The following is a 21,825-nucleotide window of genomic DNA, read 5'->3' on the forward strand; positions in this document are numbered from 1 at the left end:
GCATCCCAAAGATTTTGAAGAGTTGTGTTTTCATTTTCATTTGTTTCCATGAATTTTTAAAAATTCTTTAATTTTCTGGTTGACCCATTCATTCTTTAGTAGGATGCTCTTTAGCCTCCATGTATTTGAGTTCTTTCTGACTTTCCTCTTGTGATTGAGTTCTAGTTTCAAAGCATTGGACCACTTTCTCTTTCTATAATACACTTCTTTGGTCTCCAAACATGATGCTCTCCTGTTTTGTTTTTTTTTCTCCTTACCTCTCCCATGTCTCTTCTCTGCCTCTGCATTGCAGGATCATACTCCCTTGGTCATTAAATGTTGCAGGAACTCAAGCTTCAGTAGTGGCCCCTCTACTCTGCTCCCCCTTTACCTATGATAAGATCCATCTTTCTGAATGCTCTACCTTCCACCCAAACCTCTTCACTCATTGCTGATTTACTCCTGCTTATTCTTGAATCTCAGCTTACATGGCACTTCCTGAAGAAAAATCTTTCCTGAGCTCCTGTCTTGGTCAAATCCTTTTACTACTTGCATAGCTTGGGTCTCAGCCAGATTGTCACCACTCACCAAAGGATCCTGGGAAAGTGAAGAGACCTCAAAATGGCTGTCTCCTCATCTATAAATGGGAATGATCTATCATACCTATAACATAAGGTTGCTGTGAGATTATTACACTGAGTTTACACATTTAAAATGCTCAGAACATGGCACAATAGGTGCTCAATAAGTTTTAGCTCTCGTTACATACTTCTACAGCACCATATTCTTCTCTTTTGCAAGATTTATCAGAGCTAAAATTTTAACACTTGTTGGTGTAGTGTTATTTATTTAAGCAATTTTTTGAGTATAGTTGACACACTATTAGTTTCAGGCATACATCATAGGGATTCAACATCTCTTCCCATTATGCTCGCTCACCAATATAGCTGCTCTCTGTCCCCATACAACACTATCATTGACTATATTCTCTATGCTGTGCCTTTTATCCCTGTGACTTATTCCATAATTGGAAGACTGTACCTCCCACTCCACTTCACCCATTTTGCCAATCCCCATACCCCACTTCCTTCTGGCAACCATCAGTGTATTTATAGGTCTGATTCTTTTTGTTTATTCATTTTTTTTTTTAGATTTCACATATGAGTGAAACCACATGGTATTTATCTTTCTCTGTCTGCTTATTTCACTTAGCATAATACCCTCTAGGTCCATCCATGTTGTCACAAACCTATAATGTCTATTATTGACCATCCCCCCTATAGACCCTTGAGAGAGGGATGATGAATGCTTTGCCCACAAGTGCATCCCCAGTACTTAGCCTAGGACTTGGTACCTAGGTGTGCTGGATATTCTCCACTTGCCTCTCCAGAACCACTCTCCACCCTCAACTGGCTCTGAGCCCCAGGGGGGCTGAGACCTCTATATATTTATGGAACCATCCATAAATGACACCGCCAGTCATTTAACTTCTGGCTGGGTTTGGCTAATGGGAGACACTAGCAGTTTAAAGGGTAAGCAGAGAATAAGGTTGGGTATTTATTCCCATGGATCTCTCTCTGTCAGGCCACAGCTGATGGTAGCTGTTTTTTTTAAATAGAGATGCCCCTTCACCCAACCTCAGATAATCCCACTCCTATTCACTCCCCAGTTCAGGGGAGTTTCTGGTGGTAACAGCCCCTTAACTGTGACCAGGCATAAGGTGCTTCACCATTGTTCCCCTTCCCCATGTATCTGTAAACTGTCCCTTCTTCAAGCCCTGCCCAATTACACCACTTAGGATGCCACCTCTTTCCTTCTGGGGCACTGATACAAGATGGCCCATGTCCATATGTGCTAAATTAATAAGTAAATACCTGTTTTTACCAGATGAAGATAATAATCCTCAGTCCAAACCATGGCTAAAGTTGTTATGATGAGTTAATAAGAAACAAGAAGTAGCAGGCGCCTGGGTGATTCAGTCAGTTGAGCATCTGACTCTTGATTTCAGCTCCGGTCATGATCTTGGGGTCATAGGATTGTGCCCTGTGTTGGTCTCCATGCTCAGCATGGAGTCTGCTTGAGATTCTCTCTCTCCTTCTGCCCTCCCCCAACTCGTGTGTGCTCTCTAAATAAATAAACTTAATAAATTTAAAAAAAATCAGGAAGTAAACATATATTTTAAAAAAGTGAGGGCATTCTGGAGTAGTGGTTCTCAAATGTGAGAGTGTATCAGAACAACATGGAGGGCTTATTAAACCTACATTGCTGAGCTCTACCCCAAGACAGGCTGATTTGGCAGGCCTAGGGGAGGGAGGGTAAACAACTTGCATTTCTAACAAGTTTCCCCATGTTGTTGATGCTTCTATGCTGCAGACCACAGTTTGAGAAACAGACACTAGAGAAACACCAGAGGTTTTTGTTACTTATAGACCCCAAGTCTCATGGTGGCATTAACTATCTTTAAGGACACAAAGGCCAAGTATAATATAATCTATGTTTTATTTTATACTTCTCTGATCATTAAAATCTAAACAGAAGTTTTGCTTAAACATAAAAAGAAAAAAAGAAAAAACATTAACAGGATTAAATACTGGGAACAGATGAAGGGTGTGCAAGGAAGGGCTGTCTTGGGAAGGGCTGCACATTTGCAGGCACACTGGCAAAATGGCCCATGAAGCTCAGACCTGGTGAAGACTGTGCTTAAGCCACAGCTCAGTCCTGAGGCTTGGGCACAGAAGGCATCTCATTCCTGCTCCTCCCCAATCCAGGCTGCATGGGCACAGAACAGTGACAGCATATCTCCCAAGTGCACCGGACATGTCTCTTCCTTCAGCGTCTTCAGGCCAGAGTCCCCTGCTCTCCACACACACATGCACACTCGTTTGCACTCACCAAGCACATGAGTGTGCACTTATGTCTGGGAACATGCAGTCACATTCATACACAAACAATGCTTCTGATTTCAGGCCTCTCTCACCCTCATAGGCTCAGGTTCCAACTCCAGAGTCAAGATGTGTGTTAGTGTCCTTAGCAGACTGACAAAGGGCCACTGCAGAGGCAGGGTGTCAACCATCCTTCCTGAGGACACAGGCAGGGAGAAACTGTATTCTGTACCCTGCTGGTGTGAAGGAAAATTCTACTGAGAAACTGGGGCTGCCTGGGCTCATTAGGGAGGTCCACATGATGGTTCTGAGAAACCATCCAGCCCTGCATCACTCCTCAATAACCAGTTGATAAGAAAGCAGAGTGTCAGAAGGCCAGTCCCTAGGAGGTCCCCCAACCCTGTGAGATAGGAGATACAGTGGTTGTCTGGATCCAGGGCCTGGTGCCATGTCAGCCGAACCATCACTTCTGCCAGGTACAGAAGAATCGTCACCTGGCACAAGAGCAAGCAGACACAAAAAATAACAACTAAGTCAGAGAGTCAAGTGTCACTAAGAAACACTAGCAAATTTCAAAGGCAGATACCAAGGTGGACATGTCCACTCCAAGGAGCCCCCTTCCTCTAGCTTTTCTTGGGGTCAGTGCCCAGCTCTGAGCTCATGCAGAGGCAGGAAGTCCACCCTTATCCATACTTGCCTAGCCTCCCTCCCTGTGGTCAGGTCCTACTTGTGGCAAACTGAGGTGCCAGACAGACCATCTCTGCTACACCAACTCCTCTCACTGTCCTTGAAAACTCAAGACATAGACCTTATTGGGACTTCAATTTGAGTTTGTTGGAAGCCCTTGTATGGGCAGCTTTGGACAGTAAGGCTTTCCTGAAAGTGCCAGTAGTGAGCACAGTCCTGGCTTCATTCCAGGGCTCCTCGGTCCCCTGTCCCAGGCTGACTCCAGCCCTTTCCGTGCTCCTGCTCAAGACAGTTTGTCAGAGTGCCCCAACCCACTATTCAGGGTCAGGGACATGCTGCAATTGTAAATGCCCTAACTCAGGGAGATTTGAGCACGTCAGTCCCTAGCTCTAGCACTGCCCTCCTAGAATTGCCCATCAGTGTCCACAGTTATCTCTGCAGACAACCTGGGCCCACGAGGGGCATCAGTCAGCTAGTCTGGGCAGACAGTCTGCTGAGTACTACCCAGAGGCAGGCACCAGCTTAATCTCTTTCATCATGTCCTTATCACCATCCAGCCCTGACTAAAGTCCCTGCATGCCTTTCAGCAACACTCCAGCAGGGGGCTGGTCTCTGCCCACCCTGTCTGTGATGGTTGGTGTGCATGGCACAGTTTATCGGCTGGACCCAGTCATCAACTTGCTTCACAGCAACTTGCTGCAACTTCAGGATGAACCTTTGGTCCTGAGGAGTGTGCAGTGTGCTATACGTAGTATGGAGCGTGCCTTGTGGGGGGTGTACCCTATTAAATGTGCAGTGTAGCATGTGCTGTGTGGAATGTGCAGTGTGAAGTGTGCAATACAGAGTGTGGAATGGCCTCTCTGTCTGGATCATGCCCTTGGGCTTGAACAAGTTGACTCTTGTAAGATGGGGGTCCTAGAACCGCCCCCCTCACCAACCAAGACAAATCTTGCCGGCTGACCAACCACTGAATGCTGCTCTGATACTGCTATAGTCATCCTCACCTGGATCAGGCTTGCTAGCAGATAGAACACCACAAAGATCTTACTGTCTGGGACCAAATGGCCTTCCACCAAGTAGAGGATGTAGAAAAAAAATCAGATGGCCCCGAACCACCGGAAAGAGCAGGACTCGGGCTGATATGGAATTAATTTCTGTAAAAAGAAAACCAAGGAGATTGTGTGACGTGCTAGGCAGCAGAAGCCACCTTGGCATGTGGCAGTCTCCAGTGAGGCATCCACATTCATTTATCTATTACATGAGTGTTTACTGAGCACCTACTATGTGGCAGGCACGTTCTTGCATATGGGGATATACTCCTGTCCCTTCCCTCATGGAACTGACATTTTAGGGAAGAGAGAGAGAGGGAAAAAGAACAGAATCGAGTAGCAGAAACAAACAAGAAAAGTCATTTCAAACTGACCAGTGTGAGGATGAAAATAAACCAGGATAATGTGGTAGAGAACAAAGTGTATGTTAGTAGGATGAATACTGGAGACTAGAAGCCCTCAAGAGAAGATGACATCTAGGCTGAGATACGAATCTGGAGGAGAGGACTCTGGGCAGAAGAAAGGGAACATGCAAAGGGCTTAAGGTGGAAGAGAGCTCTGGCATGTGGGCGAAAGAAGGCTCAGCATGTGGAATTAGTAATCCAGGGAAGGGTGGCACACTCATGGGAGGCCTCAGGCAGCCCCTTCCTCACGCTAAGCCTCTGGGACTCATTCGGCACATTCTCTTTTGGCTTCAGTACTCTGAGAATTTGAGACTCTGCAAGAAGTGTGACTTCCTTGCCCCAACCACACACACTTAAAAATTGTAACATATGAATGCAACTGACTTCTCAACAGAAATAGAGTTTCAATAAAAAGTCTCCATTTGCCTCTGAGTTAATATATTTCATCAAACTAACAAGAAAGAGGAGGAACAACCATACAGCTTAGAAGCTAAAAACACTACCATAAAATAATATGTAGAGAGGCTGAGAACACTCAAGAGCTCCAAAATCTCTTCATGATGAAAAATTAGACAAGGTATGAAAAGATTCTTTGGAAAAAAAAAGTAGAAGCAAAATAAATAATTGCTATTGGTAGCTGGTCCTAAAACTCAAGAAAATCTATAGAAACGTTACATAAATAAGAATTCAGTAAAATATTTAGATGCTGCTATAGCATCTGGGTGTCCCCCACCACCCAGATCCATATGTTGTAAATCTAATCCTCAATGTGATGGCATTTGGAGATGATTAGGTCATAAGGGTACAGCACTCATGAATGTCATTAGTGCTTATAACCTTATAAAAGACATCTCGGACACTTCACCCCTTCCACCATGTGAGGACACAGTGAGAAGACAGCTGTCTACAAACTAGGAAGCAGGCCATCACCAGACAAAATTTGCTAGTGCCTTGACCTTGAACTTCCACAAACTACAACTATAAAAAATAAGCTTCTTGTATTTATGAGCCACCCATTCTATACTTCCATTATAGCAGCTGAACTAAGACAGATACAGAAATAATAGAGAAAAAGAAATAGATTTTCTTTTTTTAAAAGATTTTATTTATTTATTCATGAGAGAGGGAGAGAGAGAGAGAGAGACAGAGAGAAGCAGAGGGAGAAGCAGGCTCCCAAGGAGCAGGGAGCCCGATGCGGGACTCGATCCCAGGACCCCGGGATCATGACCTGAGCTGAAGGCAGACGCTTAACCATCTGAGCCACCCAGACGCCCCTAGAAATAGATTTTCTATATATAAATGACAAATCAGAAAATTCAATGGTAATTTCCACTTCAAGACAGGATGGTTAGACATATTTCTTCCTATTCCTCTCACTAAATACAACTAAAAACCCTGGACATTATATATAAAACAAACATAAGAAGATTTGAAAAGGTGGAGAGAAAAGGTGGGCTGGCCAGGGACCTGGGGACCCAACAAACACAGAAATGAATTCCCTGAGTTGTTGTTTTGAGGGAGTTTTGCCTCATATATCCCAGACCAGATGCTAGAGCAGTCAGCAATCCAGAAATGTCAATGGCCACAGACAAAAAAAAAAAAAAGAAAAGAAAAACCTCAACAAAAGCCCACTCTGTCTAGCCAAAAGTCCATAAGAGGGACAGCCTAGCAAAACACAGAACTTTTAGGCAACAACTTCTCTATTTCAGCCAAACATCACAGGAAAAACTGCAGCCCCACTTCCATCCGCAAAGGCCAAGAGGGGAGCCTGGACTTCTGACCAAATCTAGGTGGAATGTGCCACTCACCCCTCTGGTTGAGGTGGGATAGAGAAGGCTGAGTGGAGAGTAAGCAGTACTCTGCCTGGTGGTAATGAGCTCCCCACTCAACCATGTCTGTGAAAGCCATGTGGGCAGCAATAACAAAGCTTTCCTCTCCCTCTCAGCCAGGGTGGTGTCAGAGGAACGTGGACCCCTCCCCAGCCCACCAGCAATGAAGTGCTCCTCTTCCCCCAGTGTATGAACAGAGGTGGTGGGTTTGGTAGGGGTGGGGGGAAACCTGGACTTCTACCCCCACCTGGCAGTAAGGAAGCAAAGCATTCCCTTTCCTTCAGTAGTGCAGTGTCAGAAAAGGTAGCTGAAAGAGACTTAAATGAGATCCAGAGTTTCATAATATATACCCCGAATGCCTGGGATTCAATCTGAAATCACTTCTTATAAAAGAAAAAAAAATTCAACTTGAAAAGACAACCAACAGACACTAAGAATGAGATGACACAGATGGCAGAATTATCTGAAAGCAATTTTAAGGAATCCATTGTAGAAGTGCTCCAACCAGCAATTACAAATATACTTGAAACAAATAATAAAAATAGAAAGTTTTGGTAAAAAAAAATTAGAAAGTCTCAGAAAAGAAACAGAAGATACAAAGAAGACCCATGTGGAAATTTTAAAACTGAAAAAATACAATAGCCAAAAAAACCCCAAACAACTCAATGCAAGGGATGACTAGCAGAGTGAAGAGGGCAGAGGAAAGAATCCATGAACTTGAAAAAAAACTATGGAAATTAGCCAATATGAATAAGAGAGAATAAAATAGGCTGGGGGGAAAACTGAACAGAGACTCTAGGGCTTGTGGGACTGTAACAAAAGATCCACCATCATGTCATCAGAATACAGGAAGGAAAGGAAAAAGACAGTGGGGCTGAAGGTGTATCAAAGAAATCATGGCTTGAAATTTCCTAAACTTGGCAAAAGATAAATCCATGTACTCAAGGAGCTCAGTAAACCCCAAACATGGAAAACCCTCAGAAATCCACACCAATGTGCATCACAGCTCAAAAACTAAAAGGTAAAGAAAAAGTCTTGAAACAAACAAAAGACAAAAAAATAATTCTAATGACAGTAATTTCTCATCAGAAACCAGGGGATTCAGAAGAAAGTGGCACATTTTTCAAGTGCTGAAAAGAACCATCAACCTTGAATTTTATATCTGGCAAAAATATCCTTCAGGAATGTGCCAGCAAATCTACCCTAAAAGAATGGCTAAAGGTAGCTCTTTTTTTTTTTTATTTATTTATTCATAAGAGACAGAGAGAAAGAGAGGCAGAGGGAGAAGCAGGCTCCCCACTGAGCAGGGAGCCTGATGCGGGACTGGATCCCAGGACCCTGGGATCATGACCTGAGCCGAAGGCAGATGCTTAACCATCTGAGCCACCCAGGCGCCCTAAAGGTAGTTCTTGAAACAGAAAGGAAATGATTAATAGAAAATGCAGTGGGAGAAAAGATCCAAGTTTTAAAAGTAACAAAAAGAAAAGACCTCAAAAGGTTTCCAGTGGTTCTCAGAATAGAATCCAGTCTCCCTTCCTCAAGCTTCAAGGACCTATAACGAAACCCCTCCCTCCCTGGTCTCAGCTTCCTCCATCCTCTCCCTTGCTCGTTTTGCTCAGGTCTCCCTGGCCTTTCAGTTCTTCAGACTTACCAAGCTCCTTCCTGCTTCTGAGCCTTTGCTCAGGCTGTCCTCCTTGCCTCAAACGCTCCTCTTGCTCCAGCACGCTTCCTCCCCCCACACCCTCCCCTGCTCCCCCCATCATCCTCAGAGAGGAACTTGCCAAACCCAAATCTCAATATCTCCTGAAATTCCTTCCACTGAACCCTGTATTTTTTATTTTAAAACATGCCATAATTCGTAGTTAAATGCTCCTTTTTTTGGTATGTTTATCTGCTCTTCTACATCATGTAAATCCATGTGGGCAAGAATCAGCTTTCTCTGACTCATCACTGCAACCTGACACCTAGCACCTTGCAGAATTAAATATCTGAACGAATGGATGAATCAACTAGAGGCAGAGATAGGGAGTCAGGTCTCTGGGAGGAGGAGCTGTGTCCTTGACGATGATCTGGGCTGAGGTCAGCACTGGTCTTAGACATCTGTTGCTACAGAGCAGATTCCAATGATGGCAATTTTGACTTGTGTAAAGAAATGGCCACATGGCCTCTGGAAGACGCCAGACCCACCTGAGGTGCAGAAAGTGGAGCATGGGTTAGGCCAGAACTGTTTCATCCAGAGGGGGAGAACACCAGGCGTGCTCCACATGTGCAGGTAGGTGGAGATCCGGCTGGTCTGAATGGCCACCAGATTGCCACCAACACCTGGGAGGAGAAAAAGAATGTGGTTTCCCCTTTTTTATGCCAGTCTCTAAGTTCTATCTCTTATTTTAAGTCTATGTCCTCCAGGAAGCCTTCCTTGACTGATTCAGCACTGGATCTTTCTTCCTTCTCTCCCACTTTACCACAGATCTTGTTCGGTCCCAAGCAAGGGTAAACTGGACCTTGTGAATGAGGTACCACCTTGACAGCTATCTCTTACGGTGAAGGAAGTGTGACTGGCAAAGTAGGTGTTTAATACATATTTGTTGGGTAGAGGGAGGGGGTGTGGAATAGGAAGAGAGGGAGGGAAGACAGTGATAGAAAGGTCTATGGGAGGGTATCTTGATAAGCCATTCAAAGTCGTAGGATGTGACAGGAATCAGATTCCAGACTGGAACATCTGAGAAAAAGAAAGTTTTTTTTCCCCCTAAGGTGGGAAGGAGACAGAAGAAAAATTGGGGACAGCAGCAAGAGAAGAGGAGCTATCATATGCAACAGGCCTGGGGCTTACTGCTGAGGCCCCAGCTTCCACATGGAGTGGACTGTGCGCAGCCCTGCCACGACCCCAGGGCCCAGGAGACAAAGGTCATGCCAAGCTCCCTCTGCGGGGCCAGGATCTGGGACTGGCAGAGAACAGGGCCTACTCATGGCCATCTCCTTTAGAGGGTGGGTGGGCTGCCCCCATTTGATTTCCTCAGCCCCCTGGGGATTAATCCCTCACTGGGCCAGATGTGCCCCAGTGATCTCCAGAGGGAGAAACCAACTACCCTGGATACAGAGAATGGTCTGTGGGCAGAGGACAGCTGCAGATCTATTTTGCTAGATCCACATGATTTTTTTATGTATGTATATATGTATGTATGTATGTTCAGTCAGCCACCATATAGCACATCATGAGTTTCTGATGTAGTGTTCAATGATTCAATAGTTGCTTAGCACTGGGTGTTATACACATGATTTTAAAAAAAGGAAAAAACTTTTAAAAAGTAACTCAAATTAATTGCCAGCTTCTCCTAACAAGTCAATTGAGGCAACTCCAGACCTCCAATCTTGACAGGCAGCAACTGGCTGGAGCTGAGCAGGCCCCACTCCCTCCAACCCAAGAACATGCTCTGCAGCGTGACTGTTCCCTGCCACTCCTTGCAGCCCAGTTACTGTCACACCTGCTGAACTCATTCAAACTGCTTTTGTGGCACCAGAGGCATCTGAGTTGGTGACATACAAGGAAATCTCTCCAAGTGTTAAACATCGGGACCTGACTCAGGTGATGCAGTCCGCTAGGTGGCCAGCCCCTTGTGTGAGTGGCCAGCCCTGCCTCTGTTGGGAGCAGAACTACTGGGTCTCACTGACATGCAAGGTACAATCACCTGGGTTCCCATGGAAGTAGGGGGGAGGGGTACCCAAGGGCCTCTGAAGCCTGTTTCTTTCTTACTTTTTTTAAAGATTTTGTTAGGGGAGAAGCAAGATGGCAGAGGAGTAGGAGACCTAAATTTCCTCTGGTCCCAGGAATTCAGCTAGATAGGTATCAAACCATTCAGAACACCTACAAACTCAACAGGAAATCAAAGTAAATAGCAGCAACTCTCTGAACAGAAAAGCGAGCACTTTCTGGAAGGTAGGACGTGTGGAGAAGTGAATCTGAGGCGAAATTCTGGAAGATAGATGGCGGCGGGGAGGGAGCCTCCGTCAGCTGGCTACCGGCAAGTGATAGAGCACAGAGCACAAAATCGGAATCTGCTCCACTGAGGGACATCACTCCAGTGGCTAAACGGGGGGTGGAACCCTCGCTGGGACAGTGTGGTCTCAGGACCCTTGGGGTCACAGAAAGACTGGGGGTGCCTGAGTGCGGCAGAGCTCCCAGGTATTGGAGCAGGGAAGCCAGCTGCAGAGACGGAGCCAAAGAGTGGGCTCTCAGCTCAGCGTTGCCGTAAACCATGATCCGTGGCACAGCCAGGCCAGCGCTCTTCCAGCAGGGACCCAACAAGTGGCAGATCTGGGGAGACTCCCCTTCCTGCCCAGGGAGGAGTGGCGCAGGAGCGCACCTCAGGGATCTGCTGGGTTTGGAGACTCCACATGGGGTCGGGTGCCAGAGATAGAAACGCTCGGTCACAGGCCGGGTGAGCACAGAGTGCGGCCGGAGACTGGGGAGACAGGAGTGATTGACTGCTTTTCTCTAGGGGTGCACTGAGGAGTGGGGCCCCGAGTTCTTGGCTCCTCTGGGGTGGAGATTGGGAGGCCGCCGTTTTCACTCTCGTCCTCCAAAGCTGTACCGAAAGCTCGCAGGGAACAAAAGCTCTGGAGAGCAAACCCGAGCAGATTACTTAGCCCGCACCAAGCAAGGGCAGGGCAATTCCACCTCCGGCCAAGACATTTGGGAACCACTGCAACAGTCCCTTCCCCCAGAAGACCAGCAAGAATAGCCAGCCAAGACCAAGTTTACTGATCAGTGAGAATGGCAGAACTCCAGCACTAGTGGAATACAGCACAAAGAATTCATGGTTTTTTCCCCCCATGATTCTTTAGTCTTTCAAAGTTAATTTTTTAAATTTTCTTTTTTTCTTTTTCTATATTTTTTGGTTGAATTTTTCTTCTTTCCTTTTTCAACGAACATCTTATCAATTCATTTTTTAAAATATTTTTTAATTTTTCATTTTTTACAGTCATATTCTCTCTTCATTGTATTTAAAATTTGGGGATACAGTTTCTTCTAACAGACCAAAATATACCCTAAATCTAGTGTATGACATTGTCCTAGTGTCCTGCCTGATCACATTCTCTTTTTTAAAAAATTTTTTTCATTCTTTTTTCAACCAACTTCTTATCATTTCCTTTCTTAAAATCTTTTAATTTTCATCTTTACAGTCATATTCCATCGCTTCATATTTACCCTTATTTGTGTGTGTGTGTGTGTGTGTGTGTATATATATATATATATATATACATATATATATATATATTTTCTTCCTTTAAAATTTTGGGAGACAATTTCTTCTACAGACCAAAATACACCCAAAATCTAGTGTGTGGCTCTGTTATTTTCACCAACCTGATCATATTCTTTTAATCCACCTTTCATTTCCCCCCAGTTTCTGGTATCATCTGATTTGTTTAGTGTATATTTTTCTGGGGTCATGGTTATTATCCTGTTAGCATTTTGTTCTCTCATTCTGCTATTGTCCTCTGGTCAAAATGACAAGATGGAAAAAAAACACCTCATAAAAAAGAATAAGAGGCAGTACTGACTGCCAGGGACCTAATCAATATGGACATTAATAAGATGTCGGAACCAGAGTTCACAATGACGATTATAAAGATACTAGCTGGGCTTGATAAAAGCATGGAGGATATTAGAGAAACCCTTTCTGGAAAAATAAAAGAACTAAAATCCAACCAAGTCAAAATCAAAAAGGCCATTAATGAAGTACAATAAAAAATGGAGGCTCCAACCGCTAGGATAAACGAGGCAGAAGAGAGAATCAGTGATACAGAAGACCAAATGATGGAAAATAAAGAAGCTGAGAAAAAGAGAGACAAACTACTGGATCACGAGGGCAGAATTCAAGAGATAAGTGATGCCATAAGATGACACAATATTAGAATAATTGGGATCCCAGAAGAGAGAGAGGAGCAGAAGGTATATTGGAACAGGCATCAAAATCCAGGAAGCACAGAGAACTCCTCTCAAAATCAATAAAAATAGGTCAACACCCCGACATCTAATAATAAAACTCCCAAGTCTCAGAGACAAAGAGAAATTCCTGAAAGCAGCTCGGGACAAGAGGTCTGTAACCTACAATGGTAGAATCATTAGACTGGCAGCAGACCTATTCACAGAGACCTGGCAAGCCAGAAAGGACTGGCATGATATATTCAGAGCACTAAACGAGAAAAATGTGCAACCAAGAAATCTGTATCCAGCTAGGCTGTCATTGAAAATAGAAGGAGAGATAAAAAGCTTACAGGACAAAAAAAAGCTGAAAGAATTTGTGAACACCAAACCAGCTCTACAAGAAATATTGAAAGGGGTCCTCTAAGCAAAGAAAGAGCCTAAAACTAACAGACCAGAAAGGAACAAAGACAATATATAGTAACAGTCAACTTACAGGCAATACAATGGCACTAAATTCATACCTTTCAATAGTTACCCTGAATGTAAATGGGCTCAATGCCCCAATCAAAAGACACAGGCTATCAGATTGGATAAAAAAACAAAACCCATCGATATGCTGTCTTCAAGAGACTCATTTTAGACCCAAAGACACCCCCAGATTGAAAGTGAGGGGGTGGAAAACAAATTACCATGCTTATGGACACCAAAAGAAAGCTGGGATGGCAATCCTTATATTAGACAAATTAGATTTTAAACCAAAGACTATAATAAGAGATGAGGAAGGACACTACATCATACTTAAAGGGTCTATCCAACAAGAAGATCTAACAATTGTAAATATCTTTGCCCCTAACATGGGAGCAGCCAATTATATAAGCCAGTTAAAAATAAAATCAAAGAAATACATCGACAACAATACAATAATAGTGGGGGAGACCTTTACACCCCCCTCACTGAAATGGACAGATCATCTAAGCAAAAGATCAACAAGGAAATAAAGACTTTAAATGACACACTGCACCAAATGGACTTCACAGATGTATTCAGAACATTCTACCCCAAAGCAACAGAATCCACATTCTTCTCTAGTGCCCACGGAACATTCCCCAAAACAGATCACATCCTAGGTCACAAATCGGTCTCAACCTGTAACAAAAGACTCGGATCATTCCCTGCATATTTTCGGACCACAATGGTTTGAAACGAACTCAATCACAAGAGACAAGTCGGAAATAACTCAAATACATGGAGACTAAAGACCATCCTACTAAAGAATGAATGGGTCAACCAGGAAATTAAAGAAAAATTTAAAAAAATTCATGGAAACCAACGAAAATAAAAACACAACTATTCAAAATCTTTGGGATGCAGCAAAGGCAGTCCTAAGAGGAAAGTATATAGCAATACAAGCCTTTCTCAAGAAACAAGAAATTTCTCAAATACACAACCCAACCCTACACCTAAAGGAGCTGGAGAAAGAACAGCAAATAAAGCCTAAACCCAGCAGGAGAAGAGAAATCATAAAGATCGGAGCAGAAATCAATGAACTAGAAACCAAAAGAACAGTAGAACAGGTCAACAAAACTAGGAGCTGGATCTTTGAAAGAATTAATAAGATTGAGAAACCCCTGGCCAGACTTATCAAAAAGAAAAGAGAAATGACCCAAACAAATAAAATCATGAATGAAAGAGGAGAGATCACAACCAACACCAAAGAAATACAAACAATTATAAGAACATATTATGAGCAACTCTATGCCAGCAAATTAGATAACCTGGAAGAAATGGGTGCATTCCTAGAGATGTATCAACCACCAAAACTGAACCAGGAAGAAATAGAAAACCTGAACAGACCTATAAACACTAAGGAAATTGAAGCAGTCATCAAAAATCTCCCAACAAACAGGAACCCATGGCTAGATGGCTTCCCAGGGGAATTCTACCATACATTTAAAGAAGAATTAATACCTATTCTTCTGAAACTGTTCCAAAAAATAGAAATGGAAGGAAAACTTCCAAACTCATTTTATGAGGCCAGCATTACCTCAATCCCCAAACCAGACAAAGACCCCATCAAAAAGGAGAACTACAGACCAATATCCCTGATGAACATGCATGCAAAAATTCTCACCAATATACTAGCCAATAGGATCCAACAGTACATTAAAAGGATTATTCACCACGACCAAGTGGGATTTATTCTTGGGCTGCAAGGTTGGTTCAACATCTGCAAATCAATCGATGAGATACAATACATTAATAAAAGAAAGAACAAGAACCATATGATCCTGTCAATAGATGCAGAAAAAGCATTTGACAAAGTACAGCATCCTTTCTTGATCAAAACTCTTCAGAGTGTAGGGATAGAGGGTACATACAACAGTATCATAAAAGCCATCTATGAAAAACCCACAGCAAATATCATGCTCAATGGAGAAAAATTGAGAGCTTTTCCCCTAAGGTCAGGAACACGGCAGGGATGTCCACTATCACCACTGCTATTCAACATATTATTAGAAGTCCTAGCCACAGCAATCAGACAACAAAAAGAAATCCAAGGCACCCGAATTGGCAAAGAAGTCAAACTCTCACTCTTTGCAGATGATATGATACTGTATGTGGAAAACCCAAAAGACTCCACCCCAAAACTGCTAGAACTCATACAGGAATTCAGTCAAGTGGCAGGATATAAAATCAATGCACAGAAATCAGTGGCATTCCTATACACCAACAACAAGACAGAAAAAAGAGAAATTAAGAAGTCGGTCCCATTTACAATTGCATCCAAAACCGTAAGATACCTAGGAATAAATCTTACCAAAGTGGCAAAATACTCATGAAAGAAATTGAGAAAGACACAAAGAAATGGAAAAACATTCCATGTTCATGGATTGGAAGAACAAATATTGTGAAAATGTCTATGTTACCTAGAGCAAATCTACACATTTGAGGCAATCCCTATGAAAATACCATCCACTTTTTTCAAAGAAATGGAACAAATAATCCTAAAATTTGTACAGAACAGAAAAGACCCCGAATTGTTAGAGGAATGTTGAGAAAGAAAAGCAAAGCTGGTGGCGTCACAATTCCGGACTTCAAGCTCTATTAGAAAACTATAATCATCAAGACAGTATGGTACCGGTATAAAAACAGACACATAGATCAATGGAAAAGAATAGAGAGCCCAGAAATGGACTCTCAACTCTATGGTCAACTAGTCTTCAACAAAGCAGGAAAGAATATCCAATGGAAGAAAGACAGTCTCTTCAACAAATGGTGTTGGGAAAATTGGACAGCCACATGCAGAAGAATGAAACTGGACCATTTCCTTACACCACACACAAAAATAAGACTCAAAATGCATGCGCAGCCACACTGCTCTGGGTTTCAGTCTGGAGGGCTGCTTTCCCTGTCACTACAGATGCAGTGAGAAGAAGGATCCAATGTTCATAGCAGCAATGTCCGCAATAGCCAAACTGTGGAAAGAGCCAAGATGCCCTTCAACAGACAAATGGATAAAGAAGACGTGGTCCATATATGCAATGGAATATTACTCAGCCATCAGAAAGGATGAATATCCAACTTTTGCATCAACATGGATGGGACTGGAGAAGATTATTCTAAATGAAATAAGTCAAGCAGAGAAAGTCAATTATCATATGGTTTCACTTATTTGTGTAACATAAGGAATAGCATGGAGGACATTAGGTGAAGGAAGGGAAAAATGAAGGGGGCGAAATTGGAGGGGGCAGATGAACCCTGAGAGTCTATGGACTCTGAGAGACAATCGGAGAGTTTTAGAGGGGATGGGGGTGGAGGGATGGGTTAGCCTGGTGATGGGTATTAAGATGGCACATATTGCATGGAGCAAAACAATGGTGTTATACGAGAACAATGAATCATGGAACACTACAACGAAAACTAATGAGGTACTGTATGGGGACTAACATAATAAAATTAAATTAAACTTAAAAAAATAGTCTCAAAATGGATGAAAGACCACAATGTGAAAGGAATCCATCAAAATCCTAAAGGAGAACACAGGCAGCAACCTCTTCAACCTCAGAAACAGCAACTTCTAGCTACACATGTCTCCAGAGGCAAGGGAAAGAAAAGCAAAAATGAACTATTGGGACTTCATCAAGATAAAAAGCTTTTTGCACAGCAAAGGAAACAGTCAACAAAACCAAAAAACAACCAACAGAATGGGAGAAGATATTTGCAAATGACATATCAGATAAAGGGCTAGTATCTAAAATCTATAAAGAACTTATCAAACTCAACACCTAAAGAACAAATGATCCAATCAAGAAATGGGGCAGAAGACATGAACACACATTTCTGCAAAGAAGACATCCAAATGGCCAACAGACACATGAAAAAGTGCTCAACATCACTCAGTATCAGGGAAATACAAATCAAAACCACAATGAGATACCACCTCATACCAGTCAGAATGGCTAAAATTAACAAGTCAGGAAATGACAGATGTTGGCAAGGATGCAGAGAAAGGGGAACCCTCCTACACTGTTGGTGGGAATGCAAGCTGGTGCAGCCTCTCTGGAAAACAGTTATGGAGGTTCCTCAAAAAAGTTGAAAACAGAGCTACCCTATGACCCAGTAATTGCACTACTGGGTATTTACCCCAAAGATACAAATGTAGTGATCCGAAGGGACACATACATCCCAATGTTTATAGCAGCAATGTCCACAATAGCCAAACTATGGAAAGAGCCTGATGTCCATCGACAGATGAATGGATAAGGAAGATGTATATATATATATATATACAATTGAATATTATGCAGCCATCAATAGGAATGAAAGCTTGTCATTTGCAACGACATGGATGGAACTAGAGGGTAGCATGCTAAGCGAAATAGGTCAATCAGAGAAAGACAAGTATCATATGATCTCAATGATATGAAGAATTTGAGAAACAAGGCAAAGGATCATAGGGGAAGGGAGGGAAAAATGAAACAAGATGAAACCAGAGAGGGAGACAAACCATAAAAGACTCTTAATCTCAGGAAACAAACTGAGGGTTGCTGGAGTGGGGGGTGGGAGGGATAGGGTGGCTGGGTAATGGACATTGGGGAGGGTATGTGCTATGGTGAGCACTGTGAATTGTGTAAGACTGATGAATCACAGATCTGTACCCCTAAAAGAAATAATACATTATATGTTCATTAAAAAAAAAAGATTTTATTTATTTATTTATTTTTTTGACAGAGAGACAGCACAAGCAGGGGGAGCAGCAGGCAGAGGGAGAAGCAGGCTCCTTGCTGGGCTGGGAGCCCGATGTGGGACTCGATCCCAAGACTGCAGGATCATGATCTGAGCCAAAGGCAGACACTTAACCAACTGAGCCACCCAGGAGTCCCTGAAGCCTGTTTCTACAGACCCAGAACACCAGGGCCTGGGACCAAGCGAAGTGTGCAGTAAGTTATCACGTTTGGTTCCTCTCCTGACTGGCTGGTCCCATTTATAGATTCTTATCAGAAGCTGGACACGAACCAAGCTTTGGTTAAAAGAGGGTCCTCACCATAAATGCCCACAGGGTCTAAGCCTAAAAGGTGAATCAGTGAAATGTTGGGTGAAAGACAACGGGGAATGGAGGGGATTCAGGCAAACAGAACAGCATAAATCCTATCTCAGTGGCAGCTGATTCTCACCTCACTGAGAATGTAAATTCAGTACTATCACAGCCTTGCTTTTTAAGGAGAAAACAGAAATCCAGATTTTTATGTGCAAATGTCTGAGTTTTAAATGTCATCAATGAATCTAAGTTTAAAAACAAAACAAAACCATGAGAAGCCAACACCCCAGTTCTGAAGGCCACATTCTCTCTGCAGGGGCCAGCAAATCCTGGCTTAGACACGGTATGCCTTCAACAGGTGGGATTTAGCTCTGCGGGAAGGCTCAAGTCTCCGTGGTGACTAGGAGGAAAAGGGTGTGAGCTGGTGGAACAGTGGGCAGGGCTTTCTCCCCAAGGATCTCCTTCCACCTGAGACAAACCAGTCCAGCAGCTGCTGCCCAGCAGAAGCATGGCCATGGCTCTGAGGGCCTGGGAACAGACCTCTGAAGTTGCTGCTGTCAGAGCCCATTGCCCTGGCCCTGGGGGCCGGCACAGCCCAGCACACTGAGGACCCCAGGTGACGGTGCTGCCGATACCTACCACATATAATGGGAGTAAATATGGCCATGCCTTTGTACTGCTGTTTAGAAATAGTTTTGTTCAAGATGAGCCCTCCGAAACTGGGGAGAGAGTAGAGGGCAAATGGTTAGTTTACCCTTGTAGATGACCTGGCACACCTCTATACAAAATGTTTCATCAGCCTGCCTTCTCAGCTTAGCAAACACTTTCCTGACCCCTACACAAAATATCTGTTGTAGCCAAGCTGGTCTCCCCAGTGTCCTCTGCACTATGCGTGCTTGCTTCTCCACCTGTATTCTGAGCCTCAGCTGTTTCAGAAGACCCATCAGATAATGTCAGCCCATTAAAAACAAATGACAAACTCCCCTCCAAGGCCACTTAGCTGGCTGGGCTCTGCCACGTGACCCACGCCCTGAAATGTAACTGAAATGCTAGTTTCCTGAGCAGAAAATGGAACCTGCATGAGTATCGTCCCATGCTGCTTGTTCTCAGAGATGCCACAACAAGACCTCACTCCCACCAGCCCCTGTAGTTTAGCAAAGGCTGCCCTGCCGCTATAGCCCTGGAAAAGTTAGACCAGTTTGTATAAGGAGCCCAGGAGCTTTCTGGAAGCAAAGACACCTAGCCCATAACTCCTTCTCCCTGAGATTCAAGGTTAGGAAGGCACCTCAGAAAAGACTGGGTGGCCCCTGTCCAGGTCTACTAACAGAAAGGGCTCTGGAGGATCAGGTTTCAAGGGTAGAAGACCTGAGATGAGCTGAAGGGCCCAGGGCCAATAATCCCTCAGCCTCCCAGGTCCCACCAGCAGCCATGCTATAGAAGTGGTGTTCACAGAGGCAGGTAGGGGGCTCCCTACAGCCTAAGCAGGGGTCCAGGCCAGTGAGAGCTCTGGCAGCATGGGAGCGGGAGACCCAGTGTCCTGCAGCGCCATGATGGGGCAGGGAGTGGAAGCACTAGTGCACCCATCCGATGTTCCCAGGTTGGCTCTGCCTGGCTCTCTGGTGCTCCTGCAATTGTAAATAGGGCTGCCTCTCAGAATAAGTAAGGCCTAAGGTTCCTGGTGAGAGGGAAAGAGATGAAGAATAAAGAGGTATGACTCAACCAGCACCAGGACTTAAGGGAGGAGCCCACAGCAACCATGAGTGCCGCCCTCACTCCAGAGGTTCTGCAGCTCTCAGGCCACTCTCCTTGTCCACAGAAGCCACGGGTGGTGTGTGAAGGGAGAAGTTGGTGGCAGCCCTCGCTCATGCTCACCTGCTGATGACCATCGCTAGGATGATTGGGAACCACCCAAACTTCAGGATCTTCATGATGGGTGGGTTCTGCTTGGCAATGAGGACCCAGACGGGGATCAGGGCCATGAAGCCAATACACAGCAGCGGCGTCAGATATCGATTGTCTGTGGGGAGAGGGAGGGGACGCATGCCAGGGCACATGAGCATGGCCTGCTGGGCCATGGCCTGGGTTGCAAAAGTGAGGGGTGGGCAGAGAGCTAAAAGCACTAGAGGTCTGAGGAGACACTTCTGTCCCCAGCAGCTTAGAATGGGCCAACCTAACATACCTCTCAAAGAATTTGTACCATCTCATGAAGCAACTGGAAAAGCTCCTCTTTGTCCTCAATTCCTGTCACTGTCCCCTTCACCTTTCTTTTTTGCTATTTTCCTGACATAAGTACCCTCTTCCATCTCCTCCCATGCCAACCTAGTTATTATTATTAATGGTGGCATTTATAGGATTGTGACCATGGGCCAGCACCGTGCTCAGCATTTCCCAAGCACAAACTCATTTCACATTCTCAACTACCCCTCAGATAGGCATACTACAGTGTGACGAGGTGGCCCACGAGGACTCGAGCCAGCATGCAGAAATCAGGGCTAATGCCAGAGTTAACTAATGATGCCAATCCTGCTTCTGGCTGAGGCCAGCCCAAGGTGACCTCCTTGGCATCCATGGGTCTCAGGGCCCAGAACATGGCCAGCTTTGCAGCTACTCATGCCCATGTCATTTTCTTGCACTGGTGTGAGTCATGAAAACACACCTGAATGTGGGACACCTGACTGTACCTCAGGTCCGGCCAGGGCCCAACACACACCAGCACCATTCTCACTCACACTCTTCCTGCTTATTCTCTGTGTGTCACCTTCCAAATGCACACAGAACAAGACACCAGCTTTCTCTAGAACTGTCTTCTCACCCCTTAGCCCTGCTTCCAAAGGGCAGGCTTAGGCAGGGTGGTGCATGCCCCTCTGCAGAGTGGGCCTCAGCACTCAGAGGTGTGCAGGTGGGTCTGCGCCCCACACCCCCTTTCTCTGAGCAGCATCATTAGGAGCATCTCCCACTCGTCTTTCTCTGCACTAGGCAATCACGGTCCATTCCTTTCCTTGAGCAACTACAAGGAAGGGTGGGCCACAGGTGCCCATGGTGGGCTCCGGACAAAGTGCTCCATGGCAGAAGTGGCCAGCCTCTTCACCATCCCAGGAGATGAGGGACGAGCCCAGCAAGCTCTAAGCACGTTTCGAAGGCTCTGGAAGGCAGCAGCCTATAGGGGCACTACTTGTGGGACAGTTTTGCAGGCCAGTTGTTCTAGAATGACTTGGAAGCCCTGACAGAGGTTCCACCTCATATTTTCCCACCACCATGATGAGTACATCCCCCTGCATATGGCTTGTCTTCCCAACTGCACTGACAGGTGACACAGTCATCAGTGAAGATTTATCCGATACACGCCAGGCCCAGTGAACCCCCCAAGCACACCCAAGGTGTAGTCACAGTCTAATTTGAGAGATGGACCAGCCCAACACTACTCAACGGCTAGTAAGTCATGTGTTGAAATGCGCACTATTTCAGTAGGGGTACAGCAGGGTGGAGAGGAAGGGTCTCGGGACACCTATAAAACTCCATTAGCCAAC

The 21,825-nt window shown here is 44.6% G+C and overlaps 1 pseudogene; it reads right to left on the reverse strand.

Moving 5' to 3' along the window:
• Positions 1 to 2,461: 2,461 nt before the first annotated feature.
• LOC148165086 (solute carrier family 41 member 3-like) overlaps positions 2,462 to 21,825 on the reverse strand; it is a 29,729-nt pseudogene continuing 10,365 nt past the window's right edge.

The sequence above is a fragment of the Eumetopias jubatus genome, unplaced genomic scaffold (assembly GCF_037043125.1).
Source record: "Eumetopias jubatus isolate StellerSeaLion01/CBP00866 unplaced genomic scaffold, mEumJub1_p1.0 scaffold_1, whole genome shotgun sequence".
In the NCBI taxonomy this organism is placed as follows: Eukaryota; Metazoa; Chordata; class Mammalia; order Carnivora; family Otariidae; genus Eumetopias; species Eumetopias jubatus.